We start from the raw sequence: 21,508 nt of genomic DNA, 5'->3' as shown, positions 1-21,508 counted from the left end.
GTTCGTCTCCCCCTCCGATTCCCCCCCCTTCATTCTTCCCCTCCTGCTATCTTCTTCTTCTTTTATTTTTTAACATATAATGTATTATTTGTTTCAGAGGTACAGGTCTGTGATTCAACAGTCTTACACAATTCACAGTGCTCACCATAGCACATACCCTCCCCAATGTCTATCACCCAGCCACCCCATCCCTCCCACACCCAACAGTCCAGCAACCCTCAGTTTGTTCCCTGAGATTAAGAATTCCTCATATCAGTGAGGTCATATGATACATGTCTTTCTCTGATTGACTTATTTCGCTCAGCGTAATACCCTCCAGTTCCATCCATGTCGTTGCAAATGGCAAGACGGCATTCCTTTTGATGGCTGCATAATATTCCATTGTAGATCTATACCACATCTTCTTTATCCATTCATCTGTCTATGGACATCTTGGCTCTTTCCACAATTTGGCTGTTGTAGACATTGCTGCTATAAACATCGGGGTGCATGTACCCCTTCAGATCCCTACATTTGTATCTTTGGGGTAAATACCCCAAATCCAGCAATTGCTGGATCGTATGGTAGCTCTATTTTCAACTTTCTGAGGAACCTCCATACTGTTTTCCAGAGTGACTGCACCAGCTTGCATTCCCACCAACAGTGGAGGAGGGTTCCCCTTTCTCCGCATCCCCGCCAACATCTGTCATTTCCTGACTTGTTAATTTTAGCCACTCTGACCGGTGTGAGGTGGTATCTCATTGAGGTTTGGATTTGGATTTCCCTGATGCCGAGCGATGCTGAGCACTTTTTCATGTGTCTGTGGGACATTTGGATGTCTTCTTTGGAAAAATGTCTGTTCATGTCTTCTGCCCATTTCTTGATTGGATCATTTGTTCTTTGGGTGTTGAGTTTCATAAGTTCTTTATAGATTTTGGATACTAGCCCTTTATCTGATATGTCATTTGCAAATATTTTCTCCCATTCTGTCGGTTGTCTTTTGGTTTTGTGGACTGTTTCTTTTGCTGTGCAAAAGCTTTTTATCTTGATGAGGTCCCAATAGTTCATTTTTGCCCTTGCTTCCCTTGCCTTTGGCGATGTTTCTAGGAAGAAGTTGCTGTGGCTGAGGTCGAAGAGGTTGCTGCCTGTGTTCTGCTTTAGGATTTTGATGGACTCCTGTCTCCCATTTAGGTCTTTCAACCACTTGGAGTCTATTTTTGTGTGTGGTATAAGGAAATGGTCCAGTTTCATTCTTCTGCATGGGGCTGTCCAATTTTCCCAACACCATTTGTTGAAGAGACTGTCTTTTTTCCATTGGACATTCTTTCCTGCTTTGTTGAAGATTAGTTGACCATAGAGTTAAGGATCCATTTCTGGGCTCCCTATTCTGTTCCACTGATCTCTGTGTCTGTTTTTGTGCCAGTACCATATTGTCTTGATGATAACAGCTTTGTAATAGTGCTTGAAGTATAACTGCCTACCTTTTGTCAGCAACAGGGAGAGGGCTGTGCTCAAAACACTTCAATTCCCTTTCTTGTATTTTAAAGGAAACACAACTTCCATCCCAAATGCCAATCAACTGATGTAGAACATGTGGATAGCATCCTTTCCCAAGGATAGATGTCTAATTATATGTTCAATTAGTATCAAACCACTTCACTGAAGTTTCTGGGATGTCTCAAGTTATCAGCAGCAAAATGATGAACCAGCCTTAGGAGCAACCTAAGGATAGGGACATATCAGATATTAGCACAAACAAGTGCTCAAAGTCTGAAATATTTTGAACCAGAATGAGGTTGCGATAATGAAGACAAAGGTGATAGAGATAAAAATAGAGAGAGAGAAAGAGAAAGGGAGGAAGAAAAGAGAAAGAGAGAGAGATTGATATCAATTGTTTTTCCAAAACTGAAATGACTCTGGTTGCTTTCTTATTTGTTTGTGTGAGATCAAATTCTCTGAAATTATAAAAGATGGTATGCGTGCAATAGTCCTGTGGCACTGGAAAAACCTGCAATTTCCTTTCAGCTTTCATTTCCATTTAAAGTTAATAAGTCCATCCTACCAGAATTTTCAGCAAAATGGTAGAAAGACATTCATCTTTGTGACTGCCAGAGAAGAAATGAAATGAAAGGCAAAAAGCTACTCCCAACAAATAACTTTTACAACAGGTCCACAGAATGGAGGGGTTGGGTGGGTCTAACTTAACATTCTGTCTTTTGATCGCAGGTGAATTGGCTTGAATAGAAAGAAGTGTATGTGGTAGGCACCTAACAGCTAAATGCCATCAATTTTTTGTAAATGTGCTGAACCCAAACATATGCGTGCTGATTTCATCATATTTTCCCATAAGCAGATGAAATGTGGCCAAAGGCAGAAAATGTATCTGCTGCTAAATCAGAAGTTGACATATAAGCAAAGCTACAGGAAGGCTGCAACTGTAGCATATTTCATTTTCGTATAACCATGGAAGTCACTCTCTTTGGATGTACCTAGGACAAGGGAGCCCATGTAAAATATAGTCCATAGATAATCCAGTGACATTCACAGCTAATAGTTTCACCTATCTTTGGAAATACACCTTATCCATTCTGAGTTCAGTAGGTCCTAGGAAACATTCCATACTGCTGGCTAATGTCCTACAATGTGCTTTCTGCCCAATTTTTCTACCAAAACCATTCTCTTGGAAGTCATAGGAGACCTAGTGATCCCTAAATTCAAAAGCCTTTCCTGATCTTGACTTTTGTTGGCTTCTGTCTCATATTTGACCCACTTGCTCATTTCTCCCTTCCTCAGATTCCCTCTTTTCCTGGCTTCCCAGATAATACTGGTTTTCTTTTTCTCTCTGACCACTTATTCTTTGTTTTCTACTAACTCCTCCTGTGAAAGCCTATACATGTTCTGCCATCAGTCATAGCAATACCTAATATTCATTAACTTTTAAAAACTCTATTATCTTATTCAGTCTTCACATTCTCTCTATGAGGTAGGGGTCATTACCCCCATTATGTAGATATGAAAACTGATCCCTGAAGGTTAAATAACATGCACAAAGAAAGAAAGAGACAGAATCGATTTTAAATTCGATCCTATAATGCCTTTTTCCCTCTCTTTTTAAGGATCATAACTCTTTTCCTTTTCTGAATTCCAAATCTCATTTTCCCTTACCACAGCTTTCTAGGGTATCAAGTTTGCCCAGGTTTTTACATGCTCAGCATCTCCATTAGATGTCCTTCTAGCCCTCAAATTGAATAACAAAATTGAGCTCATTTTCTCTCCCCAATCTCCCTACATCCCAATCTCTGTAGTATTTACCCAATGAAGCAGTTTGGTAAAATATGCCGGGGAAACTATTGTGTTCTTTTATCATGACAAAAGGGTCTCATCAAAACTACTCAACTATTATGAAGGAAATAATCAGAATGGTTGTTGGTTGTTTATTGAATCAGGATGGCCCTAGAAAACACTGAACTAATTCCAACTCAAACAGGGGACTTCAAATTATGCCCAGAATGAGGGAGGATGAATAAGTATATAAATTGAGCAGTTCTGCCCCCAACCTCTACAAATCAGAAAGCCCCAGGCAGTACAAGTCCAGGCCAAAACCTACAGAGGTCAGCTAAGAGACAGCCAGATTTAGAATGGAATCAGTTAAATGGCCATTCATCTTGTAGCTTTCTCTCCCAAGCAGGGCCAAAATGACAGTCACCTGATCAAGAAAGTTACAAGCAAACCATCTATGAGGCTGGCAGCCACAGCTTCCAAGGCAGAAGCGAGAGTTGGCTTAGATGAATTAAAAAATTTTTAAACAAATCAGTGAATACTGCATTGCATCTAAAAATGCTTTGTACTGTGTATTGACATAATCTAGTTATCCAACCATTCTGGAAAGCATTTTGTAGCATGTATTAAAACCCATAAAAATGTTCAGATTTTTTAAGGTAGTTAATCTCCTTCTGAAGAGTTACAAATGATGTAACTAAAAGGGAAAATACGTAGATATCATTTAGGCATCTTGGCCACTCATTTAATGATACTAAAGATTAGGAAATAACCTAGATGGCCAACAAAGGGGGAATACTTAATTAAATATGGCAAGATACTTGCTGGGAAGCTATTTTTAAAAATAATCATCATCATTTCACAGGCAGAATTAGCAAAATGTTTTTTAAAAATATGATTTGAGAGGTAAAAAAGTAAAATACAAAAGTATTATCTATGCCATGATTAAAACTACATAAAAAGTATAATTCATGTGAAAAGTATGAAAAAAATCTTATAGTGGTAGAATTGTAGGTGTTTTTAAAATTTAATTTTTAACTAAAAGGCAGCCTCCTGAATGGGAGAAGATATTTGCAAATGACAAAAATTAAAAATGGGCAGAAGACATGAACAGATATTTCTCCAAAGAAGACATACAGATGGCCAGCAGACATATGAAAAGATGCTCAACATCAAACATCATCAGGAAATGCAAATCAAAACTACAGTGAGATATCACACCTGTCTGAATGGCTAAAATCAAAAACACAAGAAACAACAATGTTGGTGAGTATGTGGAGAAAAAAGGAGCCCTCTTGCATTGTTGGTGGGAATGAAAACTGGTACAGCTACTGTGGAAAACAGAAGGGAGGTTCCTCAAAATTTAAAAATAGAACTACCCTACAATCCAGTTATCACACTACTGAGTATTTACCCAAAAAATACAAAAACACTAATTCAAAGCGATATATGCACCCTATGTTTATAGCAGCATTATTTACAATAGCCAGTTTATGGAAGTAGCCCAACTTTTCATCAACAGATGAATGGATAAAGAAAATGTGGTATATACATATATATACACATATATGTATACACACACACACACACACACACACACAATGGAATATCATTCAGCCATAAAAAAGAATGAAATCTTGCCATTTGCAATAACATGGTGGGAACTAGAGAGTATTATGTTAAGCAAAATAAGTTAGAGAAAGACAAATACCATATGAATTCACTCATATGTGGAACTCAAGAAACAAAACAAATGAGCAAAGGAAAAAAAGAGAGAGAGAAACCAAGAAACAGACTCTTAACTATAGAGAATAAACTAATGGTTACCAGAGGGGAGGTGGGTGGGAAGATGGGTGAAGTGGGCAATGGGCATTAAAGAGTGCACTTGTTGTGGTGAGCATGGGTATGTGTGGAGTTGTTGAGTCACTGTTCTGTACACCCGAAACTAATGTGACACTGTATGTTAACTATACGGGGATTAAAATAGAACAAAATAAAATAAGAATTTATAATAAGAACTTTTTTTTATAAAAAGACCACCATTCAAATAAACATAATGCTAGTTGTAAGACACAATTACTATATAAGCACCCAGGTCAGCCCCAACCATGAAATATCCCTTTAGAAAGCCCTGGGTAATCTAGATAATTGACCATGAATGACCCTGTTTTTCCCGTTCTAAGTCCAAATTCCATTACTACGCCTTCTGTGTGGTTTTTGTTGTTGCTATTTTTAAGTACTGTAGGAAAATACTTTATTATTTTCTTTTAATTTTTTTGAGTATAGTTGACACACAGTGTTGCATTGGTTTCAGTTGTACCACGCGGTGATTCAACTTCTCTATACATTATGTCCCCCTCACCACAAGTGTAGCTACCATCTGCCACAACACTATTACAATATCATTGACTATATTCCCTATGTTGTGTCTTTCATTCCCATGACTTATTCATTCCATAATTGGAAGCTTAGGTCTCCCACCCCCTTTGCCCATTTTGCCCCTCCCCCAACTCTATTCTATGTTTTAATTCGCCAATAAAAGTGAACCTGCAATCCCCTCTGCCACTCTGCCCATGGACTCTAATAAAGGCAGAACCCTCAGCAGCACTCTCTCCCTCTCAATCTCTCTCTCTCTCACTCTCTCTGAGACTTCCTAGAATAGCCACTGGGCATGTCATGTGCTCTCCAAGACTTGTGAGTAATAAACTTTGCTTTTTTCACATTAAAAAAATTGGGGGGGTATCTGGGTGGGTACCTGGGTGGCTCAGTTGGTTGAGCGTCCAACTCTTTGTTTCAGCTTAGGTCATGATATCAGGATCATGAGATCAAGCGCGAGTCCAGCTCCACATGCCGCCTGAAGTCTACTTGAGATTCTCTCCCTCTGCTCCTCCCATATCAGGCTCTCACACTCTGTCTCTGTCTCTCTCTCTCTAAAATAAAATAAATTAAATATTTTTTTAAAAATTTTAATTTTTATTTTCTTTCATGCTGTCATTAGGTTTGTCTGGGCAACAAATCTTCATTTGTAAACAACTGGTGTTCACCCTGTCGATATGCAGCCCTAAAATAGTTGCAGGGAGTTTTGCATATGCAGCTGAGCTCTCTCCATTTCCCTCCTCAGGTTTCCCATCACCATTTGAAATTGCTGCTTGGCACAAGATTGATTTCATTCTAAAAACATGGGTAGCTTCTGAGGTCATCCAAATAAAGCAACCAGAAAATGAAAGGATGACATTTGGTAATGAGACTGTAAAATGACTGAAAGATAATATTCCCACTCCCATGTAGGCATTTCCTACCTTATCTACTGCTTATCATTAACCAGTATCACTTGGATTCAACCGTTAATTTGCCTTGTGCCCTTGGACAAGGTATTCGCCTTCTGTTTCCTTGTCTACAGTGCATGAGAACAAGTGCACACACAGATGCAGGTGCTGATCTGTAAGGTCTTGTCCTAATCTAGCCTCCTATAATTTTTCTGTCATCCTCATGAAAATGGAATATAGACTTCTGAAGGAAGAATAAATTGACACAACCTTTCCTGAGGGCAACTTGGCAATATATATCAAGAGCCTTAAAAATACCCATACTCTTTGAATAACAATTCCATCTCTGTTTTTTTCCTAAGGAAATAATCACAGATGCCCACAAAGATTTGTGAACCAGGAAATTTACCTTATGCATAATGAAAAGAGAGAAAGAAAGAAAGAAAAAGAAAGAAAGAAAGAAAGAAAGAAAGAAAGAGAAAGAAAGAAAAAGAAAGAAAGAGGAGGAGGGAGGGAGTGGGGAGGAAGGGAGGAAGGAAAGAAGGAAGGTTGGTTGGCTTGTGCCTACCAGGTACAAATTGGTTAAGTAACTGTTCTGAACTCATCAGAAAATATGTTTTAAAAGAATGTTTAATGACACAAACATAGTGTTCAGCAAAAAAATATTAAGTGAAAGAGCCAGTGGCTACATCATGAATAGATTAGATAAATTTATACAAATATAAACATATGTTTATGTGATACATATGTATATATAAAGAGAGAGGGCAAGTGAGGGAGAGAAGAAAAGGGAAAAAGAGACTAGCTTTAAATCTAACTTTGCTACTAATTACTGGCTATGTGAACTTTGACAAGTTATTTAGCTTCTCTGTGCCTCCATTTTCCTGCTGTAAAATTGAGATAATAATAGGACTTAACTGATAGAACTATTTTGGGGACTGAGTTAATAATTTAAAGCTCTACCTCATCACCCAGCCTATACCACGCACACAGTAGATATTGGCTGGGTACTCAACTGAGACACGAGGAAACTATAACAAAAATCCTTTAGTGCCTATGTACTGAAACCACTGCACACAGCAGATTTGTTAAGGTCGCATGACAATCCTGAAGAATTACTAGGCAAAGATTCCCACTCCTAGGTTTCAGGTGAAGAAACTGAGAAACATAAAGGTGTCATTGACCCAGTGCTACCAAAGAAGTTAGTGGAAGAGCTGGAAGTAAAATCTCCCTTTTGTTCTTCTTTTCTATTTAAGAAATACTAAAGAATAATTTATACTATTTGAATTTTTTACCATGTGCATATATTACCTGATCAAAAAATCTTAATTATGACGTATTTTTAAAATTAAAAAAAAAATGAAAGGATGTTAAGGGAACATGCAGTCTCATTAGAGAGAAGAAATGGACTCTGCTACCAGTTCTTTGCCAACATGTCGGCTACCCAGCCATGAAAGCACCAAAGGCACCCACTACCTGACAATCTGTTCGGGTGAGTGCAGACTCTATTAAATTCTAAGCACACAGTTACTGTATAACTGCTAAGGTACAAGGAAGAGAATGCTGGGACAGACTATGGAGATTCCTTCATATCCCATGGATCCCTGGTAGACTATTTCAGAGAAATAGAGATGGAACAGAATCCTTGGCTCTTGGAGACCATCTAAGAAAATGTGAAGATGTCTAAAGTCTCTGCTTGCACCTGGTGTTGCAAGTTAACTAAAAACTCTACTGAGTTCACCACTTCTTAGCATAAAAAGATTGTGTCCAATCTAATGAGAATTTACCCAATTTGCTTGGGGCAGTAATAAAAGCCTGACAGTGGAGCAATAGAAAAAGAAAAATAGGCATGACCTTTGACAATGTCAGGTAGAGGCAGGGGTCCTAACTTTGGTAGATAACAAAAAAGCATTCTCTGCAGGAGACATTTGAGAAGGCCTTCTCCAGTAAATTCAGCATGTTAGGTGGGATTCTACAGCAGATTCAGCCTCTCCATAACTGAACAGTGTTAAATTAATGCCTTCACCTCTCTGAGTCACACTCACCATCCAAGAAACGAGGCTCTCTTCTATTCCAATAGTCCTATAAGCAAATCAACAGACAATATAGAAGGTTCCTATAAGTGAGAAGTTCTAATGGAGAGACCACCTAAAATCTCCACTGCAATAAAATACCACTTAGAATGAAAGAAAATGATAAAGAAGCAACCCTTTCTTCATTCATGCAAATTTGCTGTGGATGTCAAGACTGCTGAATAGAATAATAGTGTGTCTGACTCACTGTCGCAAAATGTAAAATGCAGAAGAACAAAGCAGAGGCAGAAAAGGCAAAAATCATTATCTTCAAACTCGAAAAGAATTGGACTCATAAATTCCTCTTCTTCTGCTCTCCATCCAGGATTAAAATATTCACAGTTCATTGCTTCAACCACATTCATGTGTTTAATGCTATACAGGGAAAGAGTCTGTAATCTAGCAGCTAATGCCAATGGTTCATCTTGGAGTACTAATGGGAAAAGGGGAAGAGGAAAATGTATTTGGTTTAAGAAAAAAAAATCTATTGTCTTTACTCCAAATAATGTATTACAGAAATGTAGAGTAGGTGGACGAGTACAGGTATAAAATACATTGTAAAAAGCAAAACAGAATCATTACCCACTAGGCACATGACAGTAGCTCCTGTTACTGTCTCCTCAATTCTGTTAACAGCCTCACAACCTCTCAGGTGTCATCTATGATGGCATCACATCCTCACCCCCACACCCAGTGGTCACCAGGTGTTTTAAGGCTCTTGTCTCCATTCCTCCCTCCCCTCCCCACCCTGCCCAAATGCCTGAGGTCAAGCCTTTATCATCTGTCAGACTCCAGCTGTCCAACTCTTTCCTTGCCTCAAGCACCATCTTCCATATGACTGAGTCAGCTCTTTGGGTATAAATATTCATGGGTTTCCATTTGTCTCCAGCTCACAAGCCACTGACATAGGACAGACACAAACCGTTAAGATTGGCTTTTCTTGGCCCTCAAATGTTTCAAAAACAAAAATTATTAGCTCTCAGCATTTAAGTACCATGAGAGCTCACATTAAAAAATGTAATTTCAGGCTTCTCTTAGAAAATTGGGGATCAGCAATACAGAGTTCATACACTAGAAAAACCACTATCGGTAAGAATGGAATCTCAGCTGCCTTCCTTAGAAGGAGCCTTACTCCTTGACTTACCAGGCTCACTATTTGGTCAGTATCACTCATTTATATTACATTCCTGACCTCTGTGGACAATTAAGTCTGTGACCTATGACCTACAATATCAAATCTAGATTTTTTTTATCATGGCTTTCCAAGCCCTTCACAATACTGTTCAGATTAAACATGCCAGGCCTAATTTCTAGCCATGCCCTTCCCATAAACACCTGCCACTACACGTCCTTCTCTACCACATGCCATGCTTCTGTGCCCATTATCAGGCTAGCTTTTATGCTCAGAGTATCCTCTCTATTCTTGACTTGCTTGTAAAATCCATTAGTCAGTATGGATCAGCTCAAATGATACCACCTCTTTATCATCTTCCTTGATTATTTCTCCTAGAAGTCTCATCATTAGTGTTTTCATAACATTATTATAGCACTTATCAGGATGGATTAAAAATGTTAAGGATCAGGATCCCTCAATTTCAATGGGGATGACATCACCTTTATTTTCTCCATGGAATCTAGCATAAGTATGGCCAATAGTGGGTGTTCTATAAAAATTTGTTCAATCAATAAAATTGGACCCCAAGGACCATGACTGGGATGCTAATGCTATTCCATACTTCCCCATATGCCTCTTCAGTGAAGGGAAAACAGCTAAGTATCTTGCTCCAGAATCTCCCCAAAACATGCAGCTGGTTCACTAATATCCTCGACCCATGACTTCTCTTTGAATAGAATGGTCTAGAGAAAATTTCATCTTAAATTCCTAGTTATCTGAGAATGACTTGGTTGCAACTCACTTCCCCCCTGCCAAACAGAAAACTGAATAATTCATGGATGCAGCAGAATGCTGGCCAAAGGTTCCTACATAGTCCGTCTGTGGGGGGCAACCAGAGAGGGCTTTGTGCAATTTTCTCTCCAACCCTATCACTAGGAAAACCATACTTCCATCCTCTGCAATCAGAATTGACTCAACTCTTGTAATATTGTTCTGCTGAGACAAGAATCAGGATCATCACAACCATAACGTTAAAAACGTTACAGGCTTCATAAAAACAATCACATCAGCTATAAAACGGTAGGTGATCAAGGTTGCCGCTCCACTTTTCATCATAACTTAGATTGACGTGCCTGGATGGAGAAACAAATTATAGGTAATTCCTAGCCCACCTTCCATTATTGTAGAAAATGATACATTGCACCTATTTCCAGGCAGACTGCCACAGTGGTAAAGAGAGAATAAATGTTTTTCAAATGATAGGAAATAAGGCTCGAAAAGATCTTACTGGAGAGATTTAGATAATAGTTTCTGAGAATTGGAGCCATCCCAAAATTGTTCTGGTGGATAAGGGGGTTCAAAGAGACAGCTGAAAAATCTTGATACTCACACCCCTCATTCATTATGCATATAGCAGATAGTCTAGAATCTGACATGTCTTAAGTTGCCCAAGTTCATATCACTGGTACACAGATTGCATGCATGACCTTGATCAAGGTCCAACCTCTTTGTCTGTAAAAAATGTTTATGTCTTTATCTGTTTTAAAAACCAATACAAATCCTGCTGCTGAACCCCCTGCTGTTTAATTCTATGGAGTTCTTTTAAGGGTTAAATAAGACAATGTGTATGTGAGCATTAGACCAATGCCTAGAAGAAAGCAGATTCAAGTAAATCAATATTAGTGACCTTCTTCTACCCACATCTTTGAAGCTTTCTGCCATTCAAGGTGAACTACCTCCCTAACCCCTCCCCCTTACTCACATACATGGAGACACATACAATACTTCCATCTCCCCTCCCATAAGCCTCTACCCTTTCTTTTGCTTTGTCTCACCACATAGACAACCCCCTAGGTGTATGGAGGTATAGCAGTATGCTTCTATCTCCCTATCAGGCCAAATTTAAGCCAGATATATGAACTTTTCCTTCAGGATATTTAAAAACAAAAAACAAAACACACACACACAAAACATGTCAAGAACTTTGGAGACCTCGCAAAAGCAACTCAAGGTAGAGTGATTCAAATGTCCCCAGGCTTCAACTTTTTCCTTCTCGGGCCTCCTTAAAAATTACTTGGAAATGCCCTGTCATGTCTCATTGCACTGCCTTGATCAGTGCTGACAGATCATGGAACCATTTGGAAGCTGATGAGGTATAAGTATTATGGTTCAAAACTCAGTGACACAGGTATTACAGTGACAGATGGCAGAGCCAGGTAAAAGAGATGAAATGCCCAGGGATGCCTGACTACAAGTCCTATTATTGCAGAGTGACTGTTCATTTGGAGACTGTCTGGAAAAGTTGTGCCAATTTCGTAAATCAGCATTAGTGGAAAAAACTCTTTCAATAACAGCTGTAGACGGGAAATGTAGACAGCAGGGTGGGGATGACCCTTACCATGTCCCAGTGTTTAGATAGCCTGGCACTAGGCCCTTTTTCTCAGAGTGTTACTGAGTTTCTTTTACTTTGGAGGTGGGGGGATAGCCCCACCAAATAAACCTATTTGTTTCTTTTGCTGGGTGTTCTCCCTAGGCGGATCCATGGGGCAAAATTTCAAGCAGAGAAAGTTGGGGGAAGTGAAAAAACAGGTAGTGTGTGCCCTGGTGTTGCTCACTGGTACCTGTGCCCTGGAGAAAGACTTGATGTCTCACTGCACAGAATTGTTTGTCAAGCTGGACATTCCTTAGGCCACAGAAGTACTTCCACACAGATGCCTGTGGTTCTTTAACGGGTAGCTTCTATCTTCCTGCCTTCCCCCCTGAAATCCCTATGTCTCCCACCTTTCCCAACTGCTAACTCTTCCCCAAGAAGTTAACAAAATCCAGTCTCCTCTGGGTCATGGAAATTTTCAGGCTTGCAGTGAGGACTTTATGTCCCAGATTATTTTTCCAATATTAAGTTCTGCTCCTGGATAGAAAGCAGTGGGATGGATTTCATGCCAACACGCAGCAACAGAAGATAGATGTGATATTCAACTCCAGGGTGCAATTTGCTTTTTTTTTTTTTTTTTTTTTTAAGTAGGCTCCACACCCAGCATGGAGCCCAACATGGGTCTCAAACTCACAACCTTGAGATCAAGACCTGAGCCAAGATCAAGAGTCAGACACACAACTGACTGGGCCACTCAGCTGCCCCATGGGCGCAGTTTGCTTTTTTGACTGATTTATCTTTAGCTTCTGCTATCTAAGTACAGTAGACATCCTATTTTTTGAAGGTTAATTGTCTACCAATAACTATCGATGTCTACATATAAGATTCCTATTTCCCCAGCTACCACTTTTTTGTGGACCTTATTTTGGTAAATACACATATACATGTGTATGTATGTGCTTCCCATGTTTGAAGCACACTGAAATAACTCCTTGGGACTGGGTCTTCCCACTTGAGGGAAGTCCAACCCTCAGGGATATACCATCAAACCAGGATAGAGGCAGGCTGTTAGATGGGTAGGTGCAGAGCACCACTATTAGCCTGGCCTTTCATCTGAAGCAAAGAAGGCTGAATACAGGACAGAAGGATGAATGGACCCACAGGGGAAGTAGACACAGTCAGCCTAGGTCAGTTGGCTTATGACAGGAGGTTGATATCCTCCTCACAGCAAGTCTCAGCTGATCTTTCAGCCAAATCATTCTTTTTAGTACCATGTAGCAGCTTCACTTGGGTACAGGGCAAGGAAAAAATACTATTTCCAACCAACACTTCCAGCGAGATGTTCCTAAATTCTTTCTAAGCTAAAATTTCCTTGGTTACAGGCCCAGGTGTGGCTAAGAGACTGGACCAATACTTGACTCACTTGGGAAGAGAGTAAGAAAATGGAAGAAACCATTTTGGGTTTTCTCTAATGTCAATCCTTGTTATACCAATTAATATTAATAAATATAAGCTGGTAGAGTTGTCAAGTGAAGATAGGACAAAATAGATATGCTTCACAAATAAACTTTCATTTCTTTCTTTTCATTTGTGAGATATAATTGACATCTAACATTTCTAAGTTTAAGGTGTACAACATGTTGGTTTCATACACTTATATATTGCAATACGATTACTACCACATATTAGCTAACAGCTCCATTATATCACATAATTATCATTTCTTTTTTGTGGTGGGAACATTTACGTTCTAGTCTCCTAGCAATTTTCAAGTACATAATACAGGATTGTTAACTAAAATCACAATACTGTGCATTAGATCCCCAGAACCTATTCATCTTCCAATTACAAATTTGTACACTTTGACCAACATCTCCCCAGTTCCCCCACTCCTAAGGCCCTGGTAACCACCACTCTGCAATTTGTTCCTGTGAGTTTAGCTTTTTTAGATTCCACATATAAGTGACCAATGTCAAGGAAATTTTTCTCTATGTTTTCTTCTAGGAGTTTTATGGCTTCAGGTCTTGTGTTTAAGTCTTTAATCCATTTCAAATTAATTTTTGTGAGTGATGTAAAAGAGGACTCCAATATCATTTTTCTGCATTTAACTTCATTTAAAAAGAATAGTAGCAGGACTGCCCGTATATCATATATATGGAAACCACTGAAGAGTGAAACCAAGATATGCAGAACTAGTTAGCTGATTGATTATTTAACTGGCTAATTACTCTGAATGTTTCTCAGTCCTGTAACAAGATTGAGGCTGATCAGAAAGACTTGTTGTAAATGTGAATATCACTGTGTCTGTCCCAGAGAAAGACACATTTTAAAATTTTGCCCTCAACAGATCCTTCTGTAAAATAAACATAGCTTACCTGTTACTCTTGTTATAGCAAAGAAAATATAAATGTTTTCTTTAGTGGAAAAATTTTGAATATGTATTAGTCAAGTCCCAATCTAAATGTAACATTTTCCTATTATTATACTCAAGGCTTTTTTTTCTTTTTTCAAGTTTTTATTCCAGTTAGTTAACATACAGTATAATATGAGTTTCAGATGTACAATTTAGTGATTCAACACTTACATACAGCACTTGGTGCTCATCACAGCAAGTGCACTCCTTAATCCCCATCACCTATTTAATCCATCCCCTCCACCCACCTCCCTTCTGGTAACCATCAGTTTGTTCTCCGTAGTTAAGAGTCTGCTTCTTGGCTTTCTTCTCTCCACCCCCGTGTTCATTTGTTTTGTTTCTTAAATTCCACATATGAGTGAAATCGTATGGTATTTGTCTTTCTCTGATGGATTTATTTCACTTAGCATAATACTCTCTAGCTCCATCCACGTCATTGTAAATGTCAGGATTTCATTCTTCTTTATGGCTGAGTAATATTCCATTGTGTACACATACCACTTCTTTTTTCTCCATTCATCAGTCGATGGACATTTGGGCTCTTTCCATAATTTGGCTGTTGTTGATAATGCTTCTATAAACACTGGGGTACATGTATCCTTCATATTAGTATTTTTGTATCCTTTGCGTAAGTATCTAATAGTAGACATGACTTTTATAGACATTATGCCTGGTTTGTAATAGCTGTTAGGAAGAAGGTCATGTTGTCAGCTTCTCCAAAGCTAAAAAACAAGGTAATCATCTCCAACACTGAAAGCCAGTAATTCCACACAGCAAATCAACCCATTCTGTTACTAACTTTTGCAGACTGCTTTATCTTGAAAAATCCAACTGAGAAATTTGCCGTTAAAATTTAAATATTTTATCATAACTTTTGGAGACTCCTCTATGGCTAAAGTAGGCATTTGGAAATATTATCCAGATTAAAATTACAAGGGCTATGCTCTGTGCTATCAAATTAAAAGGTCCCTGGTAACCACTTGTTCATGATTTGGAACAAATTTCATTTTCCTTTCCAAGGAAAATCATGTCACTGCCCTTGCGTTTCTTCTCAACTCATCTTCCTGATAAGGTAAGGTTTTCTCAAGCTTCTTGAATTTTGTGAGAGGATGTCAACATTATCCAAAAAACAGCAAAACACTAAAGGCATAATAAGTGTGAGAGAATATTTCTAGTCCAAGTGATTGTCAGAAAGTATAACCGCAAATTCACTGACACTCAGGACTTATCAAAATTTTGGTCAAGGGAAATAATACTTCTAGAAAGTTGCCTTAAAGACCAAGTAGTCCACCCACTCCTCTAAGATTCAAGACCATTTATCCTCAGATTGAACCATACCACTACAGAGCTATATATAAATGCAGCACCTTCTCTGCACCCTCTTTCCCTAAGGAAAAATTTAAAACTACCTCTACTAAATCACACTGGTATTATACCATCCCCACACTCTGAGGAATGTTACTATAGGAATATTGTTGAGAAAGTTATTCATACCCTGTGTCATCATAAGAATGCACTACAGGTGAAAATTTCTCTCAACAATTAATAGATTGCTTCCTTTGAACAAATGTTTTGTTTAATCTTACAGATGTGTGAACTGTGTCTTGGGATTGCTTTTCTCTTTTATTGATTGTCAGAAAGTTCAGAGGCAAATACTGAGACCATTCTCCCAGGATCTTACAGTACATATCCTGCATCTTAATTTTACCCCCAGCTTTACCTTTTTTATACCTCTTATTTTTACCTTTACCTTTTACTTATTTTTACTTTTATCTTTACCTTTGTTTATATGTTTATTTTTGGTGTTGTATTTTCCTTGATTAGTTACTTTCAAGTATTGTAGAGCATTATGTTGATCATTTTTGGGGGGGAAGGATAATACTATTAAAAATAATTCAATTCAGTTAACTGAGCATCTACTATTTATATAGCATTTCCTTAGGCACCATGATACCTTTTCTTTTTTTTTTTAAGATTTTATTTATTTATTTGAGAGAGAGAGCATGAGAGAGAGAGAGAGAGCACATGAGAGGGGGTAGGATCAGAGGGAGAAGCAGACTCCCTGCTGAGCAGGGAGCCCGATGTGGGACTCGATCCTGGGACTCCAGGATCATGACCCGAGCCGAAGGCAGTCGCCTAACCAACTGAGCAACCCAGGCACCCCATGATACCTTTTCTATGACATCCTGCAACCCAAATACCTGACTGGAATCTGAATATTTAATTTAAGCCAGACAAAACTCCATCAATAGCAAGAATGGATGGGAAATTCTCCAAGGATTTTCAAGATCATAAAAGAGATTGCTCTGGGAATGTTTAGAACATTATATTTGTTTATCCCTAAAAGAAACAAAAGTTAGGGGGCACCTGGATGGCTCAGTCAGTTAAGCATTTGCTTTCGGCTCAGGTCATGATCCTGGGGTCCTGGGATCGAGCCCTGTGTCGGGCTCCCTGCTCCATGGGGCATCTGCTTCTCCCTCTGTGCTTTCCCTGCTTTTGCTCTCTCTCTTCTCTCTCTCTCAAATAAATAAATAAAATCTTAAAAAAAAATAAAAGTTTGTAAGAGCCATTATTTTCCCAATAAATTAAGTAAATTTTGATTTAATGATATATTTATAAAAATAAATTGTTTCAAATCTTATTCCACAGTGACTGGGGGTTTAAAGTCAAGCTTTGATAAACTGTTCTCAGATTAAATTTGGGAATAAGATAAGGAGAAATTACTGAGTTATTTCCTTGATACTAACTGGGCTTTAAAGAGAACCCATGCTCTTCATCAATAACAAACATGTATTGAATATTTACAACACTTAAAGCTGCCTTCCCATCCTCAAGAGGCCTGGAGTCTAATCCATTTCCTACATCCTCTCACAGAAGAGGTATAATTTTATTAGCTGTCTTTCAACTTTCTTCATCTCTACTTTTTGTTGCATATATAAATATGAATGTTCTCTTGCATTTCTCTAGATCCAATGTATTTTTGCTAACAATCCTAATATGTTGGTATTAGTGAACCAAATTTACAAGGTTAACTGAGATTCTTTGCACATTTACATGCTAAAAGGAAGCAGAATCAGTTTTACTTTAAGAGTCTCATTAATTTATTACTTGTTCTTACTTAAAATGAGACAACTTGGAGAACTACCCTTTCTCATAGCATGGTGACAGCAGTGTGGCTCTATAGATTTTCATCTCCACAGTAGCAGTGCAGCTAGTAATAACACAAGGTGCTGCAAGGACACCAATGCCATGTCTGTCACAGGGCCAAAGCTGGTCATGAAATCCATTGCCTTGTGCTCATGGCTATCTTCACTAGTAATGACTGATGGAGGTCATTCTCATCAACCATGTCATAATGCCAGAAATTCAAGAGTCTCCTTCAGCAAGACACTCGGAATAAAAGCAGCCTCATAGTCGGTTTTGTTATTTGATGTTGTGTGAGAAACTCATGCCTGGAGCACTACTTGACAGCCACAGCCATTTGTGAGCAAATTCCTCCCCTTCAACTTCTCTGAACTGTTCAGCTTATAGAGCCTCATTAGTCCCTCTCCACCAAAACAGCTCCTTCTCTCTGCTGAAACTCAAAGAATAATGAGTGCCCACAGTTTGCTACACTGGAAGTTTCAACTCAGGTACCAAGATACCATAGGTATCAGATACCAAAATATGCTGTCAAGCAGAAATGTTGATTTTCAAAGAAGACAACATAAATTAATCTAATGAGAGAGCTTCAGTGAAAACTTAAAAGGATCAAGAAGAGTATTAGAGGTTATAGATAGAGGATTGGTAAAGAAATTTCTTTGGAGAGAACTGTTCCCTTACTGCAATGCTCATGCTCAATTTATCCTTCCAACAGCGGAGAGCAGGCAAACTAGCTCCACTCTCCATCTCAAACCAAGAGAGAGGCTTCACTTTATTCATATTAGCCAAAAACTGGAAAAGTCTAGGTACCCACAAATAGAAGAATGGATAAATAAACTGTGCCACAGTCATAAAAAAGAATAATACTCATCAATAAAAAGGAAGTACTGATACATATAACAACATAAATGAGTCTCAGGAACACGCTAAGTAAAAGAATCCATACCCAGGTGAATACAAACTGGGTGATTTCATTTCTCACAGGTTTTAGAACACTAAATCTGATATGGTGGGAAAACAAAACAACGGTTGCTTCTGGTGCATGAGGGGTGTGGAGGTTAATGTTGAAAAGGTACAAAGGACTTCCTGGGATAATGTCTATTTCTTGATAGGACTTTGGATTACACAGGTGTATACATTACTCAAAACTCAATAAAAGTTTACTTGATGCTTACATTTCATTGTATATAAATTTTACATGTAAAAATAAACATATATTGAGCTCTAGTTAATGATATGCACGGTGAGGATCACACAGAAGTATACAGATGTGTGTGTGCAGTTTATTTTGAAATGTATCAAAAATAAGATGAAGTAAGAGATGAGTAAGTGGATATATACATAATAAAATGAGCAAAGTAAAATGTAATCATAGTTGGTAAGTATATAGATGTTCACGGGACACCTTTTCAACTTCACTGAATATTGGAAAATTGTCATGATAAACTAGTGAGAAAAATAAAATAGCGGCTTCAACAGGACTCCTTGTCGGACTTGATGTCAGTCTCCTGGAATTAGACAAGCACGATAGATTACTGTCTGTCTCTGGTCTGCAAAATCAAAGGGCATGAGAGACAGGCTGGCCAGATGCTTTGGGGGTAGATAAAGGGTTGCTGTCCTGTTTAGTTTGCTCTCCTGTCCTCTCATCCAAGTTGCAAGGACAAAGGATGTACACGTGAGTGTTCCCTATGGACCAGATGTGGGTTCTACAGGAAAGAAATCAGTTTGGAGCCACTGTGACTCCTGTCCAAGAGGATCATATGAAGGGCAAAAGCTTAGAGGCATCATTTACAATGGGAGGTTTAGAGTCACAGGGGCCCAACAAGAGAGCCTCTAAAAAACTAACACGAGTGTTCATGACAAAAAGTATGCACCTACTCAGCCTAGAGAACACGGTCATCTTATCCTAGTACTAGTCAAGGTAGAACATCTGCCACTTTTTCACTGATTTCTGGTCCACTGATTTCTAATGCAACAGTCAGTAACAGTATCTCACTCAGGGAAGGTGGTAAGCAAACAATAAGCCATCCACCTTTTTCTTGCACATACCCAGCCTTACCCTGACATACCCAAGGAAGCTGGCATGGATGGAAGGGAGGGAGTGGAGATAAGACCTATCTCAGAATAAAGTCAGAAGAATTATGTGATATGTTGGACTGGACATTTTAACTTCTTAATCAAAATGCTGTCTTTCAACTTAAAGAGGCTGTAAAACTATCAGCTGTCCAGGAGGGACCAGGAAAACTATGGATCATGATGGTGGGAGGGAAAGAGTCCCACACTAAATAAATTTTAAATGTACAAGAAGTGTACTGGATGCCTTTCATGTTCCACCCAGATCCCCTTCAGCAGGTCACTGCACACACTCTGCTGTGAGTGTTGGCTCTTCGTGGCTCACAACAATCTCCTGCTCTGGAGAACCATCTTCAGGAGAACAGAAGCCACCTCACCCAGATTACATCACTGTGCACTACCACCCTCAAATAGACAGTGGCCAGTGACAGATTCAGGAGGACAAAAGGTGGGATGTCAAAAGGGGCTTAATTCCATGGTACAATCAGTGCACCACAGATTCTCATGGACAAGGCTACAGGCAAACTTCAGTCAAAACCACATCTTTCCTGAGTTTTATTCCCCTGCCCTACCTGGCTTCCTTCACTCCCCTTCTAGCAATACCATCTCAGTGTGCCACTTGTACAGGAATCTACAATGCAGGCTCTGCTTTTAGAGACTCCTAACTAATAGAGTGGAGGACAAAAATAAAGTTGCATTTTTATAAAATTGTACCCATTCTAAAATACCTGGATATGAATGCAAAGACAAACTCTTGTCTCTTGGCTGATCTTGTAGAGTCTCATTTCCCTGCCTGTTATTGCTTCCCCAGCTCTCCCCAATCCATCAGATGACTGCACACTGGCTTTTCCCAGGGTCCAGGAAAGAACCAGCCTTTCTGCATTGTCTCCACACACCCAAGTGCCCTCAGACTATTCTGTGTTTAAAAACAAAATCATTTTTTCGTTTTTCTCTTCATCTTTCTCTTTGTTTTTTTTTTTTTTTTAGGGGAAAAATCTCTATATCCTTCATATACAGGAATCTTAGGTAAATGCAAAGGGTTAAATGTGGATTTCAGACCTGTTCGATGTAATAATATGATCTCCTGCTGGTGGACACAGTCTGGTCAAGGCAGGTAGTGTAGTGGAGCCAGGACAGACAGATGGGTCAGATGCTGCTTCCAAAACATTTCTCAGATGAGCCTGGGGAAAAAAAAGCATTCATTACATTAAAGAAAAACAAGAAACCATATTGAGGAGAATACAGCTACTTAGGAATCAAGCCATTTGAAACTGTGACAGTTGATGAGTACATTGACCATCAAAGCAGAAGGCCAGTTCCATGGAAGTCACAAAACAGAGCTAAAGTATGGTTTAATTACAGTTGACTTGGATAAGTTTTTTTTTTTAACTACACTTTCAACATTTGAGGTTAAAAGCCAAATGTTATAAAGGCAGCTGTGGTAAATGTCACAGTCCTTTACCTCAGGAATCTATTTATGTCCCTTGCAATGGCGTTGAAATCCTAGAAACCACAGTCACATCTTTCTGGTGATAAATTTGCCTTGGAAATTGTCAGGTTGGACTTAATACATAAAGGGAACATAAGGTTGGGAGGAAACAGAAGGTGCAGCTGGCAGGGGTGGGAGGTCATAAGATAATATAGTTAGAACACAGGGTTAGAAGAATGCAAAAGGAGAGCTGGGAGATCAATACTCAGCACTCAAGAGAGGAAATGTACTCAGGATCCATCTCTGTTCTCACTGCAAACCTTAATATGTTACACATCATCAAGACACGAAACTAAATCCTAAACCCAACT

The 21,508-nt window shown here is 38.9% G+C and overlaps 1 long non-coding RNA gene across 2 annotated transcripts in view; it reads right to left on the bottom strand.

Annotated features, from left to right (window-relative positions):
• Positions 1 to 21,508, bottom strand: part of LOC141374134 (uncharacterized) — a 219,918-nt gene that overhangs the window by 3,252 nt on the left and 195,158 nt on the right. For both annotated transcript variants that reach the window (XR_012380776.1, XR_012380775.1), the window contains one exon: positions 20,768 to 20,889. This is a non-coding gene — a long non-coding RNA (uncharacterized lncRNA). The remainder of the gene's footprint in view (positions 1 to 20,767; positions 20,890 to 21,508) is intronic.

This window comes from Callorhinus ursinus, unplaced genomic scaffold (assembly GCF_003265705.2).
Source record: "Callorhinus ursinus isolate GAN/ISIS: 27379988/994484 unplaced genomic scaffold, GSC_fseal_2.0 scaffold1, whole genome shotgun sequence".
NCBI lineage: Eukaryota > Metazoa > Chordata > Mammalia > Carnivora > Otariidae > Callorhinus > Callorhinus ursinus.
The sequence above is the reverse complement of the archived record's forward strand: the minus strand, read 5'-3'. Positions and strand labels throughout refer to the sequence as shown.